Here is a 19,174-nt window from a genome sequence, read left to right as displayed (position 1 = left end):
CTCCCACTACGCGGATACACTACACTAACATACCGCCGGTCGCGGCGAATCCCTTTATCTTCCACATGTACGACATATCCCACTAACCGGACTGCCAGGAGCCCCGGAGGCATATTCTTCCCTTGTATCTTCAGGCATATTCTTCCCCTGTATCTTCCCCATGTTCGGTTGCGCCGCTCATTGGAGTGACAAAGAGGGTGCTTCAGCCGCAGGGCAAGGGTACTTTCGTGGAGCTCAGGCGGGTGCTCAGGATGGTCTGAGATAAAGAAGAACCAGCCAGGTCACCGGCGATGGCCTTCCCGGGACCCAAGCAGCAATGGCCTCCCGTGTTCTACTTCTTCTCGTTGATGGCGGCATCCAGCAGTGGTTGGAATAGCTCGCAAAATCCAACCACTTCACCTACTTTATTGCCCCCAACTGTTTCTCGTACCTCTATAAAAACAGAAGTGTTTCATTTTCTTTCATCGATTGGGTATTCCTCTCCTTTTGTATCTCTTTATCCAATTTCGGTCTCGATTAGTTCACAAGATTGAATGGCCAAGTCATGGAAAAGCCGTTATTCGATTGTTTTAAAAGAATGTTGAGCCGGGCCTGGGTATGTAAGTTCAGCAATGTACAAACAAGGATTTATTTTACTTCCGCACCTAGGTCGGGGGGTTCTATTTAGGAAGAATAAGGAAGAGGAATAGAATCTCATTCATGTGTTCATGCTAACAGAAGAGCGGATCCAATACACATAAGGCATCGGTTGTTCTTAACAGCGATGGCTATTCATTTAAGTCTTCGGGTAGCACCACCAGATCTTCAACAAGGTGGAATTCTCGTATTTCGTATGTACATGTTCCTGCGGCTCGGATGAGTATAGTTATTTGTATCGCAACAGCTATAAACAGTTCCTTGTTCCCATTAACAAAACATCCCCTTTTTCTTCGCTCTTCCGGAACTGGTATAGAAATTGGTGCTTTTTCTACTTTGTTTACGTTAGTGACTGGGGGGTTTCGGGGAAGGCCTATGTGGGGTACCTTTCGGGTGTGGGATGCTCGTTTAACTTATGTATTCATCTTGTTCCTTATTTACCTGGGTGCACTGCATTTTCAAAAGCTTCCTGTCGAATCGGCTCCTATTTCAATCCGGGGTGGACCGATCGATATACCAATAATAAAGTCTCCACTCAACTGGTGGGATACATCGCATCAACCTGGGAGCATTAGCCGATATGGTACATCAATACATGTTCCTATGCCCATTCCAATCTTGTCTAACTTTGCTAACTTCCCCTTCTCTACCCGTATCTTGTTCGTTCTGGAAACACGTCTTCCTATTCCATCTTTTCCCGAATCTCCCTTAACGGAAGAAATAGAAGCTCGAGAAAGAATACCACTAAAAACCTAGTTCGCTCTCAAATAAAAACCTAGTTCACTCGCTAAAGCATCCATGGCTGAATGGTGAAAGCGCCCACCAACCTAGAAAGGCAAAATGGGTCAAAAAGTAGGTTCGATTCCTGCCGGATGCACTGCCTCTTAAAGACAGAAACAGAGGAGGGAAAGAAGGTAGTATAGGGAACTTGCTTTTGGATTCTTATCGGAAGTGAATCCCTCTAACACTTCTTTTAGTGTTTTATGAGAAAATCTTTTATAGACACAACAAGTGTGAAAATCCTTAGTCACTAGGCAAGAAAGCTCGATGGGAACAAAAAGGATACAATTAGTTCAGAATCAAAAAAATGTAAAATTTCAAAGGAAAGAAGGAATGGCAAGTTTCCCTCCATTGAACATCAATCAATCTAGAAATAGGTAAAGGAAGGCATATCACAGGGGTATTTTTCTTTTTTCTATTCACTTTCGTGGGGTTCTAAATTGAAAACATGAACAAAAACGAAATCGTATTGAAATTACATAAAAAATAGAAAAGGGAGGAGTAGCTCTTGGTTTAAAGAAAAGGGAGGAGATGGATCGAATTCAGTCTTTTTCCTTTCTTTGATGATCTTCAACACATCTATTTGAATTCCCTGCGAGTGAAGGATTTCTTGTATGGAGAAAAACCTCTTGAGCGCTATCTGGTCTTATTTTTGTATTTCAAATATGGGACCTGCCTTTTTAATGGGAAATCCTAGCAAAAGGCCTACTCATGCATGTGGCCAAGTACTCGACCAATCCTCAGAGCGAAGGGATGAATGAATTCTCGAGGTCTGGTTCATTGAGGTCAGCATCACATGAAACCTTTAGCACTTCCGTTCGATATTGGATGGAGTATGGCTGGAAGGTCAGCCTAGCTAGTCTTGTCAATCGGCCCTGACTCGTCTTCTCCTTGGTACTTACCGCTATTGAACTTCGGTACCTACATTCCTGAAACAAGACAAACCTTCATGAAGACCTTCTATTTTGGAATAAGATCGGACATTTCCACATTGAGGTGAAATTACATATGAGGAAAATAATCCTGGACTACGAAAGCTGCCCTTGTGTGGTAGAACCAGGTCTTCCACCGAGCGGTCAGCCAAGTACTGAAGCCCCTATCTTGATATAGAATAGAAGTGAGTTCACACTAAAAATAGAAGAAGCCCGATGATTTTTTAGCACTGCTATCAATCACTTCGGTAAAGGGATCGAAAGATTATGGTCTGAAATAGAGATTTGAGAGTCCCTCGTGTGAGTACGCGCTGAAGAGCAAGGAGTGAAAGTACCTTCATCTTTCTTTCTGCTAGTTGTTTCCTGCTAATAGTGATTAGTGAGTGTCCCATACATAGCCAATGTCCGCCCGTGTTCACATCCAGTCTTCTCTGTACACTAGTGCAGCTTCTAGCTCTATGCTATGTATGGTAGTCGTTTGACTCGGGAATCACTGATAAAAGCTTTTAGTCCGTGCCTGGCAGTTTCAGCCGTGGTCCAGTCCAGCAGCCTCTTTTTGATCCAAGAGTCGCATGAGAAGAAAGCTTCCGGTTAGCTTCAGTTAGTGTTAGTTAAATAGAATGGGAACCTCATAACTATGCCAAGCCCGATCTTGGTTCCAATGCTGCAGAGAAAGGTTATGGGTAAAAAGAAGGTCTTTATCCTGGTGCTGTGGAGACCGGTGTTGCTGATCGAACTCATTTTCTTTCGAGGAGATCAAAAATCTCTAAATTTCTGCGAAACGAATTTACATATTTATTGCGAGGGTCTTCGAAAAGCCAAAGGATGAAGACTGATTTAGATCCTCTGAAAGCGCAGGAAGTATGCCTTTTGAGCTTTTTCTCCGCCCACCTCTGAGCATCTTGTTGGTATGGTCCTAGGAAAGACTACGTACGAGAAATCATTCTCACAGCCACCTTTCCTTCTTCTGAGAAAATAAATGTAGTATTTAGTCCAACCAATCATTGGTGAATCTATGTCTTTCGTGAAAAGTGGAGTATTTGTGCCCAGGATCTTTCAATTATCTTTAGTAGGTGCACACATCTCGTATGGTAAATATACCTTTGTGCCCTATAAGGTGATGGAGTCAAGAGATGGAGATCTTGGTTTAGCAGCGGCTGCCTGTCCTTTTCTTTCGTGAAAGGTATGATCTAGAGTGTGATTCTAATCCCGTGATTGGGTGCTTGGCGTAGAATGAGTGGAGCATACTAGGAATGCCGAATGCTCGCTCAGTGAGGGAGGTCTGTTGGAGAAGAGTGGGACTAGAAAGAGGGAATACCCATGTCAGGCCATGTAAGGCCAATAGTTGAGGTACCTGGATCCAGACAAAACTCCAAACATGTAAGAATGTACCTTGAAGCAAGGTTTCTACTGGTTAATGCATTCCACCCTATTGATGACAGCTAATGTTACTAAAAGCTTAGATGAAGAAAGAGCTTCTGAGCGAAGGCTTGTTGGCTTTGGTTGTTGGCGTGGATTATCTTGTTAAGCTCTGCAGAGATGGTGAGCGTGAAGAAAGGACACTATCATCCAAGAAAGACAGGTCTCAAATGGATTTGCTGGTCTATGATGACCAAGTAGAAGCATGCGTTCCACATAGGTGATTTTAATAGAAGCATAGGCGCAAGCTCTTCTCAAAAGAATTTCGTTTATAGCATTCAGTCATCCGTTTGTTTTGTTTTGAATTGACATAGAGAAATATTTCATAATTCGGGAATAGGTGGCGAAGGCTACTTGTTCCTTGTATATATATATAAAGGAAAGGGGTTATTTTTCCTTTACGGTAATAAGAGTTAATTCCCTTGCTTGTAGTTTTGGATCGATTCCGTGTATTTCACATATTTAAGAGTGGTTAGGAGAGAGAATCAATGTTTATGGGAAGAGGGAAAGAGAGATTAGGGGAAGAAGCGGGGTAGAGGAATTGGTCAACTCATCAGGATCATGACCTGAAGATTGTAGGTTCGAATCCTGTCCACGCCCAATCATAGTCAAAATCTGAGTTTGATCCTGGCTCAGAAGGAATGCTAGCTATATGCTTAACACATGCAAGTCGAACGTTGTTTTCGGGAGCTGGGCAGAAGGAAAAGAGGCTCCTAGCTAAAGTTGTCTCGCCCTGCTTCAAAACTACAGGGCGTGTGCTATGGCTTTGACCTAATGGCCTCTGTTTGCTGGAATCGGAATAGTTGAGAACAAAGTGGCGAATGGGTGCGTAACGCGTGGGAATCTGCTGAACAGTTCGGGACAAATCCTGAAGAAAGCTCAAAAGCGTTGTTTGATGAGCCTGCATAGTATTAGGTAGTTGGTCAGGTAAAGGCTGACCAAGCCAATGATGCTTAGATGGTCTTTTCGGATGATGAGCCACACTGGGACTGAGACACAGCCCGGACTCCCACGGGGGCCAGCAGTGGGGAATCTTGGACAATGGGTGAAAGCCGATCCAGCAATATCGCGTGAGTGAAGAAGGGCAATGCCGCTAGTAAAGCTCTTTCGTCGAGTGCGCGAACATGACAGGACTCGAGGAAGAAGCCCCGGCTAACTCCACGCCAGCAGCCACGGTAAGACGGGGGGCAAGTGTTCTTTGGAATGACTGTGCGTAAAGGGCACAGAGGCGGTAAATCGGGTTGAAAGTGAAAGTCGCCAAAAAGTGGCGGAATGCTCTCGAAACCAATTCACTTGAGTGAGACAGAGGAGAGTGGAATTTCGTGTGTAGGGGTGAAATCCGTAGATCTACGAAGGAACGCCAAAAGCGAAGGCAGCTCTCTGGGTACCTACCGACGCTGGGGTGCGAAAGCATGGGGAGAGAACAGGATTAGATACCCTGGTAGTCCATGCTATAAACGATGGGTGTTCGCCCTTGGTGTACGCGGATCAGGGGCCGAGCTAACGCGTGAAACACTCCGCCTGGGGAGTACGGTCGCAAGACCGAAACTCAAAGGAATTGACGGGGGCCTACACAAGCGGTGGAGCATGTGGTTTAATTCGATACAACATGCAAAACCTTACCAGCCCTTGACATATGAACAACAAAACATGTCCTTAACAGGATGGTACTGACTTTCATACAGGTGCTGCATGGCTGTCGTCAGCTCGTGTCGTGAGATGTTTGGTCAAGTCCTATAACGAGCGAAACCCTCGTTTTGTGTTGCTGAGACATGCGCCTAAGGAGAAATTGCCACCGAGTGACGTGCCAGCGCTACTACTTGATTGAGTGCCAACACGTAGTTGTGCTTTCAGCAAGAATTTCACCATTGGGAGCCGGTGCCTTTCGAAGCACTTTCACGTGTGAACTGAAGTCGTCTTGCCCAAGATCCACGGAGACATACCTATAGTGACGTCAAAGTACCAGTGAGCATGGAGGTTTAGTTGAAATTGGTTACGGCGATGTCGAGTTGGCGGCGGAGGAAGACTCCGCATGAAGGCCAGAAAATGGTGTGGAACGTAGTGGTAATAGTACGCGCCCCGCTCCTAAACAAAGAAAAAGGTGTGTGCCGCACTCACGAGGGACTGCTAGTGAGATACTGGAGGAAGGTGGGGATGACGTCAAGTCCGCATGGCCCTTATGGGCTGGGCCACACATGTGCTGCAATGGCAATGACAATGGTAAGCAAGGCTGTAAGGCGGAGCGAATCCGGAAAGATTGCCTCAGTTTAGACTGTTCTCTACAACTCGGGAACATGAAGTTGAAATCTCTAGTAATCGCGGATCAGCATGCTGCGGTGAATATGTACCCGAGCCCTGTACACACCGCCCGTCACACCCAGGGAATTGGTTTCGCCCGAAGCATCGGACCAATGATCACCCATGACTTCTGTGTACCACTAGTGCCACAAAGGCCTTTGGTGGTCTTATTGGCGCATACCACAGTGGGGTCTTCGACTGGGGTGAAGTCGTAACAAGGTAGCCGTAGGGGAACCTGTGGCTGGATTGAATCCTTCGCGATGGAAATGCCCTCGCCTACTTGACTAAACTAAGGACCTCAACTGTATAAACATGTAGATTTTCTACTTTTCCATTTTCCTTCTTGTTTATCAAGCACCAATCAAGACAAACCGGGCACTACGGTGAGACGTGAAAACACCCGATCCCATTCCGACCTCGATATATATGTGGAATCGTCTTGCGCCATATGTACTGAAATTGTTCAGGAGACATGGTCAAAGCCCGGAGAAAGAGCAAGAAAACGGATGCGCTAACGCGCAATAGCTTTCTCGCTAGTTGCTCAAAAATTGTATAAAAACAAGCAAGAAAACTAAAGAAAGCATTAGCGCATTGGACTCGAAATCCAAATTGTGCTAGCTGGCAAAGAAAAAACAAAATATAACAGAGAAATATTGGTTCTGACTGGTTGGTAAAAGGACTCTAAATCCTTTGAGTGGTTCGATTCCACAATAGAACAAAGAATGAAATGAATGAATGAAAGACATGACCATGCCTCCAGTAGGAAGATCGAGGAACCGGTGCTGGCGCTCCTGGTTCATGGGATCCTAACCGCGATGGGGAGATTAGATATTATTCTTTCATAAGTCCATCCAATGGAGATAGGTTGAGGAGAAAGAAAGAAGAAAACTAAAGAGAAAGATGGACAGTAGATTGGCAGTATCCGAATCAAATAAGAAAAAAAACGTAACTATTTCATCAAATCCCGATTGTGTGGGTGTGAAGTGGGAAAATCCCGTTCTGGCTGGCAGCGAGCATAGGACTGAAAATCCTCTTTTGCTGGGCCTTTTGGACTCGAAATCCAAACGGACAGAGTGGTTCGAATCCACCTCAGAACCAACAATGAAAAGGGCGTCGAGCGGGTGCAAGCTCGAGGATCTAGGAAGGATGGAAGAAAGCTTGACCGTTTTTTCACTGAACTACTCGAACTTTTTGTCCGAAAAAGCGGAAATAGCTCAGTTCGAGAGAGGGTTGAGCTTCATCGGTTAGTGTGCACCAAAGGATGATGTTTCTTTCCCGTCCTACAAATTGGAACCGTTCTAGCTTGATACTGCGATATTGTCGGGGATTGGGCGCGACATATGCCAAGGGATGGCTTATCATGGTGGGGGCGAGTAGAACATCGCCGGTGCCTGGAAACGGGATAAGGCGAAGACATGCACGCCGGCGAATCTTACCCAGCTTCAGGGCTCTCTGTGGAGATAACACCCCTACTACTGCTCTGCGGGGTCTCTGCATGATCACTATGGCAAAGTGTGTACAAGGTTGCTCCTTGAGCTATTTCCTGGAGGTAGGAGAAGTCAAGGCTAGCTCTCTTCTTCCTATATGATCTGGTCTAGTGCTAATAGATTCGAACCCTTTGCATGGGTGCCCTGGGGGGTTTATATAGGCCTACCCCCCAGGGGTACAATGGTAATCTGGCTGGGCGCGGGACCCAGCCATCTGTCTCTCTGGCCGCCGTCTTCTCCACCGACTGCGGGGGCCCGCCGACTGGTGGGCCTCGTCGACTGGTCAGGTACGGAGCCGACAGGCCGTGTCCGCCGCGGGCGGGTCTTGCTGGCCGCAGATCACAGTAGTCGTGCTTCTAATGACGCGGGCTTGGTCGTGGGGTTGTGGCAACAGTCCCGCCGCCTGGTGGGCGATCACTGTTGCCATTCCCTGTCGTGTCTGGTTAATGGCGCGTGGGGCCCATGGGAGGAGCTGGCCGATTCTCGGGGGCCGACTCCCAACGGGTCCGACTTGTGGTGCTCTCGCCGTCTTCCGTATTCCCGCCGACTGGTGGGACCCGTCATCTCCGGGTCATACCGGCAGGCCGTCGTGGGTACAGGACTACGCCCACTGGGGCGGACGTCAGGGCTGGCATGGCAACAGTGCTGCGCCGGACGGAGATCTCCGCGGGTACGGCGCACTGTGGCCATGCCTGACCTTGGAAAGGGGCGGGGTGGGCCTTACTGTGGCCACTCCCCGTCTCGTCCCTCCTTATGAGGACATGTGGTCGGTTGGTGTCGCGGGCCGACTCCCCATGGCCGGCTTCTCTGGAAGTCGCCAGACAGGAGTCGGCTCATCCTAAGGTCGCCCCTAGGACTCGGCCGTGAGTGGGAAGTCGGTTGCCTCGCAGCCGACTCCCAGAAGGTGGCTCTTAGTCTTGGGGTCTTGAGGGGTGCAGCCTGCCCCGATGTCTTGAAAGGTTCAGGGGCTCGGGTTAGCCTACCCGTGGCCCATTACTCCGACAGTAGTCCCCGAAGCTGGTGAGGCGCCGAGGGAGACATGTTGAGGAGCCTCAACAGTTTCTTCCTTCCGGTGGTTGAATCTGGGCCTTGCTCGCCGTCTTCCTTCAAGCCGACTATCGGGAGCCGAACTTGCTCAGGCCGTCTCCCTCCAAGCCGACTATCTGGAGCCGACCTTGCTTAGGCCGTCTCGCCCTTAAAAAGATCGAACGTCGTGGCGGGAGCAAGGCAGCATGCTTGATAAGCTTCCAGGTCGCCGCCTGTTGCGGGCCCGTCGCGTGGTGCCACGCGGCTGGACCAGTCTGCCCACCCACGCGCGTGATGGGACAGGCCCACAGGCGGGGCCAGCCACTGCCGCACCTCGGCATGCGAACGGATCCGTTGTGGCCGCACGGACGGTTGGGGTTCCCGTGCATTAACTGCGCGCAGTAACTTCGTGTGATAAATCGTGGGGGTCATGGGGTCCTGGGCGCAGTTAATCCCACGACTGCCCCATCGGCTTCTCAGCCTACGAGCCTATAAGTAGGCGGGGGAAGGGGGCGGCGAAGCACGCGTGCCCATCTTCCCTACTCCCTTTCGCTCCTTCTTGCCTCTTCTTCCTTTCGCCGCCGCTGCTCCGAACCACGCCACGCCCGCAGCGATGAGCTCTTCCTCCACCGCCCCGCCTCCTGCCGTGCGCTCCGGCGTGTGGGACGGCTCCGAGGTTGACGGCGACGACATCGAGTTCCTCCGCAAGACGCGGCGGCTGCCCGGCAGGGGCTTAGTGCGGGCTCGCCTCGCGCCGGAGGGAGAAATATCGTCGGCGCCGGAGGAAGGCGAGCGGGTCATCTTCCGCTCGCACTGCATGCGCAGCCTGGGGCTGCCGGCGAGCGGCTTCTTCCGCTCCTTCTTGGAGTTCCATGGGCTCCAGCCGCACCACCTTACTCCAAACACGGTGGTGCTGTTGGCTGCCTTCGTCACCTTGTGCAAAGGCTTCCTCGGCGTTCTCCCCACCATCGAGCTCTGGGGGGAGTTCTTCCAGTCCAAGCTTGGCACACACATCGCCGGCGTGCCGGCTCAGTCCGGTGCATTTATCGCGATGCAGAGATCAGCTGCCGACAATCTGTTTCCCACCATCGCGCTAATCAAGTCGGTGAAGATGTGGCAGCGGTCCTACTTTTATGTGAAGAACATCGCCCCAGAAGGCGACTGGGTCAACCTGCCGGCTTACGAAGCCGGCGCGTCGGCCGGAAGGCTCCCCGGTTGGTCGCACCGGGCCAGGACGCTGACTCCTGCTGGTGCCGCCGCCCTTGCCCGACTCCGAGTGCTGACGCAGTCGGAGGGCTTGACCGGGGCCGACTTGCTGGCCGCCTTTGTGGCGTGCCGAGTACTCCCGCTCCAAGGCCGACCTCACCTGATCTGCCAGATGAGCGGTCATCGGGACCCAAGTCGGATGTGCTCCAAAGACATGCCTCACGCGGAGGTAGCGAACATGGTGAACTACATCGCCAACTGCGGTCTCTCGGTGGATTGGCGGTTCGGCATGGAGCCGTAATCACGCGCCAACCCCCCAACTGTGGTAAGTCGTCTCTCTTCTTCTGTCTCTTTTTGTTGCCAGGTCCGACTTGTCCAGTCTGGCCTTTAGTTTTCTGAATCAGAACCCCTCATCCCGCCTTCGGCCGGCACCACGGGGCCGCCCCGCCAATTTGTCCCTGATCGGGCGGAGAGCGACGTGGACGACCCTGATTTGGGGGCGGCGGCCATGGAGGCCGACGCCGAGGGAGGAGGAGGAGAGGCAGGCGGCTCCAGGCCCACGGCCACCTTCGCCGACTGGCCTGATGACAACGCCGAGGAAGAAGTCACCCCGCACCACCAGCCAAAGGTTGGCCAGCCAGGCGCGAGCTCCTCCGCCGTCTTGGACGCTCAAGGCGGCGCAAAGAAGCGCCGGGCCGGGCCGAGTACGCTTGGCGGCCGGTCGAAGAAATTCAAGGGAGCGGCCGCCGCGACCAAGCAGGAAGAGGCAGCCGCGAAAGCCAACCGCTTCCGCAAGGAAGTGAAGAAGCCGCCACTGGTCTCCGCGTGAGTACCTCCGCCCTTCGTCTTTATTTTATCTTTGTTGATCTCGTTTGAGTCTTTTACATGTTTCCCTTGCTCCAGGGCTCCCCTCACTCTTGAGAGGGTTGTCGCCGCCTCCGTCATGGGGTCGGCGGAGATGTTCGCCACCACCCGGTGGATTGACCCCGCCGCCGACCTCCGGGAGGCGACGGAGCGGAACACGCGGGAGAAGCGCGACAAGGAAGAGGCCACCCATCTGGAGAAGGCGGAGGCCTCCACCCAGAAAAAGTTGGATGAGGTCGAGGCCGCCGTCGCAGCAAGGCGGCGGGCTGAGGAAGCCGCGCACCGCCAATCGGCAGTGTTTATCATCCCGCTGAACTCAGCGAGTCTGCCTCCGGAATTCACGGCACAGTCAGGGGAATCCGGTAGCGAGTTACCGATCATGGAGAGGGGAGGCGGCGATGCCTCCATGCCAGACGCGGTCGTGCCGCTGCTGCCTCCGCCGCCGTCTGGGAACGCGCAAGGCGAACAGCCGACTAAAGACGAGGCCTTGGTGAAGCTACTCCTTCAAGTCGGCTCTCCAGCGCGCCATCGCCTTGAGAAGGCGATTTCGGCGCCACGCCCCTTGGAGACCGGCGCCGCCAACTCGACAATCCCAGACGCCGAGGCGACAAGCGCCGCGCCCATTGGGTGGGTGCGAAGAGGCGGCACAGGCCCGCTAAACCAAGCGCTTCTGGACGTCCAGGCAAAGCTGCGAGCCGAGGGCGACGCTATCCAGAGTTGTTCCAAGGCGCACCTGGCGTCATGGGCAGCCATCCGGGTACATTTTCTCCCTTGTCTTTGTTTTCTTGTTCCTCTCTGTGGGGGCGCGCCAGCGCACCCACTGGGTGTAGTCCCCGAGTTTCGGGCCGGCTGCTGAGGAGGCAGCTCGGAACTTCCAATTGGCGAGCTCCAAGTACTATCTTTTGTTTGAAATGCTTGTCACAGAACTATCACAGCCTTCGTGTCACCGCCTTTAACCGCAACGTCGAAGAGCTGGGTAGGCGGACCGCCGACTTGTCAGAGAGCCGGAGTGAGTCCTCTTTCTTCTCTGCGGGGGCGCGCTGGTGCACCCGCGGGCTGTAGTCCCCGAGATTCGGGCCGACTGCTGAGCAGTCGGGCCGGATCTCCCCGGCGACCTTCTTTGCTGGCGACTTAACGCCTTCTTTATTCTTTTCTCTTCAGAGGCCAACGCCACTCTTCAGCAGCAGCTGGGCGAGGCTAATACCGCGTTGCGCGCCAAGGGGGAGGAGTGCAGCAAGCTCGCCGCAGAGCGCGACCTGCTGGCCGCACAGTTGGCAGAGCAGAAGGAGCTGCTTAAGAAGGCGCAGAAGGAGGCGGAAGAGAAGGAGACCGCCCTCCTGGCCGAGTTCGCAAGCGATCGCTCCTCCTGGACTGACAAGGAGGCATTGCTGACCTCCGGCTTCCATGAGATTGAGGACATCGTCGATGGTGAGTTTCTTTACTTTCTTTCTTCGAGCTGCCGACTATAGGTCGAGCCGACTCCTGATTTTTTGACTTGCTTCTTCATTCTTTTCGTCTTGGTAGACTTCTTCCCTGGCCACACGCAGGCTGCCAATCAAGCCCTCGAGGCTGATCGCGAGGGGCGGAGGGGAAATGGCGCGGAGATCGCCGCCGACGCCCCCCAGACCCTTGACGAGCAGCATCTGAGCATCGAGGCTCGTCTGCGGCCGGCCCATCGGATGCTGCACCGGCTTCAACGTGTCGGCGCCCAGGCGATTGCTGCCCTATGGACAGACATGCAGGTTCTGCGCACTCCCAGTCGGACTACCGACTGGCTGGAGGTCGCAGCTGGCCGTCTTGAGGCCTGGAAGGGTTCCTCGGCCCGGGCTGGAGCGCGCCGGGCCTTGGAATTCATCAAGGCGTGGTACCCAGGGCTGGACCTAGACCGGCTGGCCACCTTCCGGTCAGAGGCCCAGGCGGAGCTGGTAGCTGTGGAAGACGCCCTCGTCGAGCATGCGGCGGCGATCACCGAGTACACATACACCAGCATCTTCGTCCCTGAGCGGGCCGAAGACAGTGGGGTGGCGCCCCCGGAGTGTTCGGGATGAACCCGGATTATGATGAGGACTCGGTGGAGGTGATCGGCTCCAGCATCGAGGAGGAAGGTGAGGCGGAGGACGGAGGCGAGACGGAGGCGCCAGAAGACGGAGCGGGCGGCCAGCCTCAGCTCGACCGCGCCTCCAGCAATGAGCCGCGCCTGACCGAGCCGGCTGCCGTCGGAGATGATCAAGCCGAGATTGCCCAGCCGGTCGCCCCAACGCCTGACACTGCCGCCTCCTCTGACCCTCCGAATCCGTCTGCCGCTGCCTAGGCTGCCGCCTTGTCTTTATTTTATCAGCTTTAGTAGTCTTTGAAGAACTTGTTAATTCGCACAATTCCACCCGCGGGGTGTATTTTGAACTTCTGCTCGAAGATTCGGCCAAGGGCCTATGTTATGTAAATTTTTATCCGAGTTCTATCTTTTCTTGCTCATTGCTCCTTTGGCTTTTTCCTTTACCGCCTTCCCTTAGTTGTCGTCTTGCCAGTCGGACAGCTGCTCTGCGGACTGCCACTGGATCAAATGCTTGGCTACTTTTGGGAAGGCAAGTACTTAGCCGTTTTAGAGTTTCTTAGCAAGTTGAATAGAAAGCGGCGAGCCGACTGTTCAAGAGTCAGTTTTGCGAAGAGAGGCTGGAAGCCGGCTTAAGCTATGTTTACGCTTTGAGTCCTTAGCCATTTTTCATGTGGGCGCCCATTCTTCCTTACTCCTACCCACCAGACAGTCGCTCTGCGAGCTGCGGCTTCTGACAGGAGACGGCTTAGGCACCACACACTACTTGTCCGACTGCAGGAAGCATTTCATAGCGCAAGGCGGCAAGTCCCTGGGCCGACTAGTCGAACCCGGTGCCAAGCGCATAACAAAGAGTAGCATACTCGAAGGCATAATTCTTATCATATAGATAACAAAAGGGCAGTCCCCGAGCTCTTCTCGGGGGGCCCGAAGTCTTGTTACTTTAATACAAAGGGTAGTGTGGTACATACTGCATTTAACTATAAAATCTTCCGAGAAGATTTGCATTCCATGGCCGTTCCATCTCTTTGCCGGAGTCGTCCCTCTTGCGTGCTCGGGGCTTTTGAGCGTCGATCAGGTAGTAGGAGTCGTTGCCCAGCACTTTGCTGATGATGAAGGGGCCTTCCCAAGGCGCCGACAGCTTGTGCTGGCCGGCTGTTCGCTGGATCAGTCGGAGCACAAGGTCTTCCTCTTGGAAAGATCTCGGCCTGACCTTCCTGTTGTAGTATCGATGTAGGCTCTGCTGGTAGATGCTGGACCGGCTGAGTGCCAACAGCCGGCCCTCTTCCAGCAGATCAACGCCGTCTTGACGTGCTTCTTCTGCTTCCTCCTCGGTGTACATGGTGACTCGCGGGGAGTTGAACTCTATGTCCGTTGGGATGACGGCTTCAGCACCGTAGACGAGGAAGAAAGGCGTAAAGTCGGTTGACTTGTTTGGAGTCGTGCGCAGACTCCAGAGGACGGTTGGCAACTCGTCAAGCCAACAGCCGGCCGAACGCTGCAGTGGTTCGACCAGTCGAGCTTTGATGCCGGACAGGATGAGGCTGTTTGCTCGCTCCACCTGGTCGTTTGACCGCAGATGGGCAACGGACGCTAAGTCTAGTCGGATGCCCTGTGTCGCGCAGAAACGGGCCAAGGCGCCTTTGAAAAAATTTGTGCCATTGTCAGTGATGATGCTGTGTGGTATGCCGTACCGAATCGTGATGTCGGAGATGAAAGTCACTGCAGTCGGACCATTCAACTTCTTGATGGACTTTGCTTCTATCCACTTGGTGAACTTGTCCACCGCGACAAGTAAGTGAGTTAGGCCTCCTCGCACCGTCTTGAATGGTCCCACCATGTCCAGGCCCCAAACTGCAAAGGGCCAGGCGATGGGGATAGTCTTGAGTGCGGAAGCCAGCTGATGCGGCTTGGAGCGGAACTTCTAGCACCCCTTGCATTTTTGGACCAATTCCTTGGCCTCTTCTAGGGCAGTCGGCCAGAAGAAACCATGTCGAAAGGCTTTGGCGACGAGTGCTCTTGAGGCCGCATGGTGGCCGCACTCGCCTTGATGGATGTCTTTGAGAATTGCTTGGCCTTGCTCTGGCTCGACGCAGCGCTGGTAGACACCAGTGATGTTGCGCCTGACCAGCTCTCTGTTGACTATGGTGTAGGCTGCTGCTCGGTGTTGTACTTGCCGAGCCAAGATCTCATTGGCAGGCAGCTCTTTGCTCACCAAGAATTTGAGGATGGGTTGTGCCCATGAGGGTGCTGCTATTTCTTCGACTGCCAGAACTGTGACTTGGACGAGGGCGGCTGGGCTGGGAGGCGGCGGGCTGGAGTCTGCGACCGTTTGTTGGATTGCTGAAGTCCCTGGGCCTACTGGTGCAGCCCCCGGGCCGAGTTCTGGAGTCTTTACGCCGGTCGCCGCAGTCCCCGTGCTGGGTTCTGAAGTCCCCGGTCCGGCTTCGACTGTGGCATTTTTGGAGCCATCTGTAAGAATTCTCGTGCCGTTTGATGGGGCTCTTGAGTCGGATCTGACTTCTTCGGGGGGAGCCGGCACAAAGATGGAGTCTGATTCTGGTGAAGGCTTGACAGGCGGCTTGAGGAGGCGCTGAAGGGCGACGCCGGATGGTATTGCTTGGCGGGTGGAGCCGATTCGTGCCAGGGTGTCTGCTTGGTCGTTGTAATTTCTTGGCATGTGAAGGAACTCGCGCCCCTCGAAATATCCACTAAGTTGCTGTATGAGGAAGCGGTAGCTTGCCATGTTTGCATCTTTGGCGTCCCAGTCGCCACATGACTGCTGGACCACCAAGTCGGAGTCGCCATAACACAGGATCCGGCGAATGCCAAGTTCTTTGGCAAGCCAGAGCCCGTGAAGAGCGCCTCGTATTCGGCGATGTTGTTGGAGGCAGCGAAATGGATCTGCAGCGCATATTTGAGCTTGTCGCCTTTAGGAGAAGTGAGGAAAACGCCGGCTCCCAAGCTGGTGCGCATCTTGGAGCCATCGAAATGCATCCGCCAATGGGTGGAGTAGGGCGCTGGCGGCAGGTACTGAGTCTCGGCGCAATCGATGAGGAAGTCGGCCGGTGCTTGCGACTTGATGGCGGTGCGGGGCTGATAGTAGATGGTGTAGGGGGGCAGCTCTATGGCCCATTTGGCCACTCGGCCATAAGCATCTCGGCTTCCGATGATCTCGGCTAGTGGGGCTGTGCAGACCATAGTGATTGGATGCTCTTGAAAGTAAGGCTTCAACTTCTTGGCGGCAAAGTGCACGCCATAGCACATCTTCTGGTAGTGGGGGTAGTTCTGCTTGGAGGTCGATAGCACTTCGCTCAGGTAATATACCGGTCTCTAGACAGGTAGTGCTTTGCCTTCCTCCTTGCGTTCAACTACAATGACTGTGCTGGCTACCCGGCTGGTGGCGGCAATGTACAGGAGCATGGGCTCCTTAGGAGTCGGAGCCGCCAGCACGGGGGGAGTAGTCAACATCTTCTTCAACTGGAGAAAAGCTTCGTCCACCTTGTGGTTCCACTCGAAAAAGGTGGTCTTCTTCATGAGCTGGTATAAAGGGAGAGCTTTCTCGCCCAGCCGACTGATGAATCGGCTGATGGACGCCAAGCAGCCAGTGAACTTTTGCACATCTAGCAGTTGGCTGGGTACCTCCATCCTCTCAATGACCCTGATCTTTACAGGGTTGCACTCTATCTCGCGTTCAGAGACCAGGAAGCCAAGGAGTTGGCCGGCTGGTACTCCGAAGACGCACTTCTCAGGGTTGAGCTTGATCTAGAATCGGCACAGGTTCTCAAAGGTCTCCTTGAGGTCTTCTAGCAGTGTTCCATGCTTTTCCGTCTTCACCACCACATCGTCCACGTGGACGTGGGCGTTTCTGCCGAGTTGCTTGAGGAGGCATTTCTGCATGCAACGCTGAAAGGTGGCGCTGGCATTCCTCAAGCCGAACGTCATGGTCAGGTAGCAGAAGGCTCCAAACGGCGTGATGAAGGCGGTCTTTAGTCTGTCAGCCGGGTTCAGCTTGATCTGGTGATATCCTGAATATGCATCTAAGAAGCTCAACAGCTCGCATTCGGCTGTGGAGTCTATCACCTGATCAATTCTTGGCAGAGCAAATGGGTCCTTGGGGCAAGCTTTGTTGAGGCTCGTGTAGTCAATACACATCCGCCACTACTTGTTCTTCTTTAGCACCAGGACTGGGTTTGCTAGCCATTCTGGAAAAAATACTTCCATAATGAAGCCGGCTGCTAGGAGTCGGGCTATCTCTTCTCCGACAACTCTTCTCTTTTCTTTTGATAGGCGGTGCAAGGGCTGCCTGACGGGCTTCACATCAGATCGGACATGTAACTTGTGCTCGGCGAATTCCATCGGTACACCTGGCATGTCTTTAGGAGACCATGCGAAGATGTCCCGATTCTCACAGAGGAAATCGACGAGATCGCCTTCCTATTTGCTGTCGAGGTTTGCACCTTTGACAGCGTACCTCTATGGGTGCTCCGGGTCCAAGGGTATCTTCTTCGTCTCTTTGGCCGGCTTGAACGAACCCTCAGCCTCCGACTCCTTGGGGTTGGGCGATATCTCCGGCTGCTTGCCGGCCATCGCCACAACCCGATCAAGAAGCCGCTTCTCAGCTACGATTACCAGGGACTCGGCTAGCCGATTGCTTTCGGCCGCACAAGCGGACGACTTTCTGTAGTCCCCGGCTATGGTCAGAATCCCCTTGGAACTCGGCATCTTCATCTTGAGGTAGGCGTAGTGGGGGACCACCATGAACTTGGCCAAAGCAGGTCGGCCAAGCAACGCATGGTATGGGCTCTCGAGGTCCACCACTTCAAACCAAACTGACTCTCGGCGGAAATGATCTTTGTCTCCAAAGAGGACGTCTATCAGGATCTTGCCGATTGGTGAACAGGAAAGGCCAAGAACAATGCCGTGGAACACAGTCCGGCTGTTCTGAAGCTGTCTTTGCTTGATTCCTAACTTCTCCATGGTGTCCTTGTACAGGATGTTGATGATGCTGCCTCCGTCTATCAGCACTCGCGAGAAGCAAGCGGCCCGCCTATCTGTGGCAAAGGTGGCATCCAAGACCAGAGCATAGGAGCCCGGACTCGGCATCACCTCTGGGTGATCAGCTCTGCTCCAGCTGATAGGCTTTTCGGACCAGTGCATGAACTCTGGTGTCTCTGATGCTATAGCGTTCACCTCTTGCTGTTGCAGCCGCCTGCTGCGTCGATCGTCAGCCACGCTGGTGAACACCACATAGGCTCCGTGCTCTTCTGGGTACTCATCTTGTACTGCGCCGACTGGCCTGACAGCTGGCTGCTGGGGCGGAGGCGGAGGCGGCTGCCCAGCAGGCGGGGGAGGCAGGAGGCCGTCTCCCTTGGAAATCCTGGTGAGCCAGTGGCACTTCCGGGTGGTGTGGTTTGACGGCCTCGCGCCGCTATGGAACTTGCAAGGACTATCAAGAGTCTGCTCGTAAGAGAAAGCCGACAACCAGTTGGGCTTGCCGCCTTTCTGTCGCTTGGGTGGAGGATGTCCCTCCGGCTGCTGGTCTTCGACCGTCACCACCTGCCAGCTACTGGAAGCCGGCTGTGGGGCCTTGCGCTTGTGGTCGTTCTGCTGTTGTCGCCAACTGGCGTCTCCAGCCGGAGTTTTGGGAGCCTGAGGGGCCACTTTGCGAGTCGCACTAACTTGAATCTCCGCCTTCATGGAGGATTCGGCTGTGGCATACTTGTCTGCTGTGATTAGCATCTCGTCGAGGGTTTCTGGCTCGTCACAGAGGAGCTTGTGCTTGAGGAGGGTGCCTTCTCTGCACCCGGCGGTGAAGTACTCGATAGCATGCACCTCGTGCACGCCCTCGCAGGAATTCCGAAGCTCGGCCCAACGCGTGAGGTAGTCGCGAGTTGACTCGTTGGGGCCTTGCACACACAAGGAAAGCTGGCAAGGCTTGGGAGGTCGCTTGTACGTGCTTGTGAAGTTGCGGACGAAGGCATCGGTGAAGTCGACCCAGCTGTTGATGCTGTGGGGCTTCAGGCTGTTCAACCATGTTTGGGCCGTGCCCTGGAGCATGAGCGGAACATATTTTACGGCAACACGCTTGTTGCCATTCGCTATGTTGATGGCCGTGGAGTAGTCAACCAGCCAGTCTTCCGGCTTCACGGAGCCGGTGTACTTGGGCGTATCTCGGGGGAGCGTGAACCCTTTGGGAAAGGGCTCCTCTTGGATGCGGGGTCCGAAACAGGGCGGACCCAACTCGTCTTCTTCTTCCAGTGCCAGGGATCGGTGGAGTCGGTCGATCCGGTGGCGTGCGTCGTTTTCCCCGACTCCCTCTCAGCGGCCAAGGCGGTCGCCGAGAGTCGGATGGTCAATGGGTGGCGGGGAGACTCGCCTTTCCTTGCGAGGAGGAGGAGGCGGACAGTCATCCCTCCATTCCACTGCTCTTGGGCGGCCGTCTTGGTCGCGCTCGATGGTGATGCGAGTCCGAC

At 53.8% G+C, this 19,174-nt stretch overlaps 1 pseudogene; it reads left to right on the top strand.

Moving 5' to 3' along the window:
• Positions 1-290: 290 nt before the first annotated feature.
• On the top strand, positions 291-1,392 carry LOC119316046 (annotated as a pseudogene).
• The last annotated feature ends 17,782 nt before the right edge of the window (positions 1,393-19,174 follow it).

This window comes from Triticum dicoccoides, chromosome 6A (assembly GCF_002162155.2).
Source record: "Triticum dicoccoides isolate Atlit2015 ecotype Zavitan chromosome 6A, WEW_v2.0, whole genome shotgun sequence".
Lineage (NCBI taxonomy): Eukaryota > Viridiplantae > Streptophyta > Magnoliopsida > Poales > Poaceae > Triticum > Triticum dicoccoides.
Note: the sequence above shows the minus strand (reverse complement) of the source record. Positions and strands in the feature narration are given on the sequence as shown.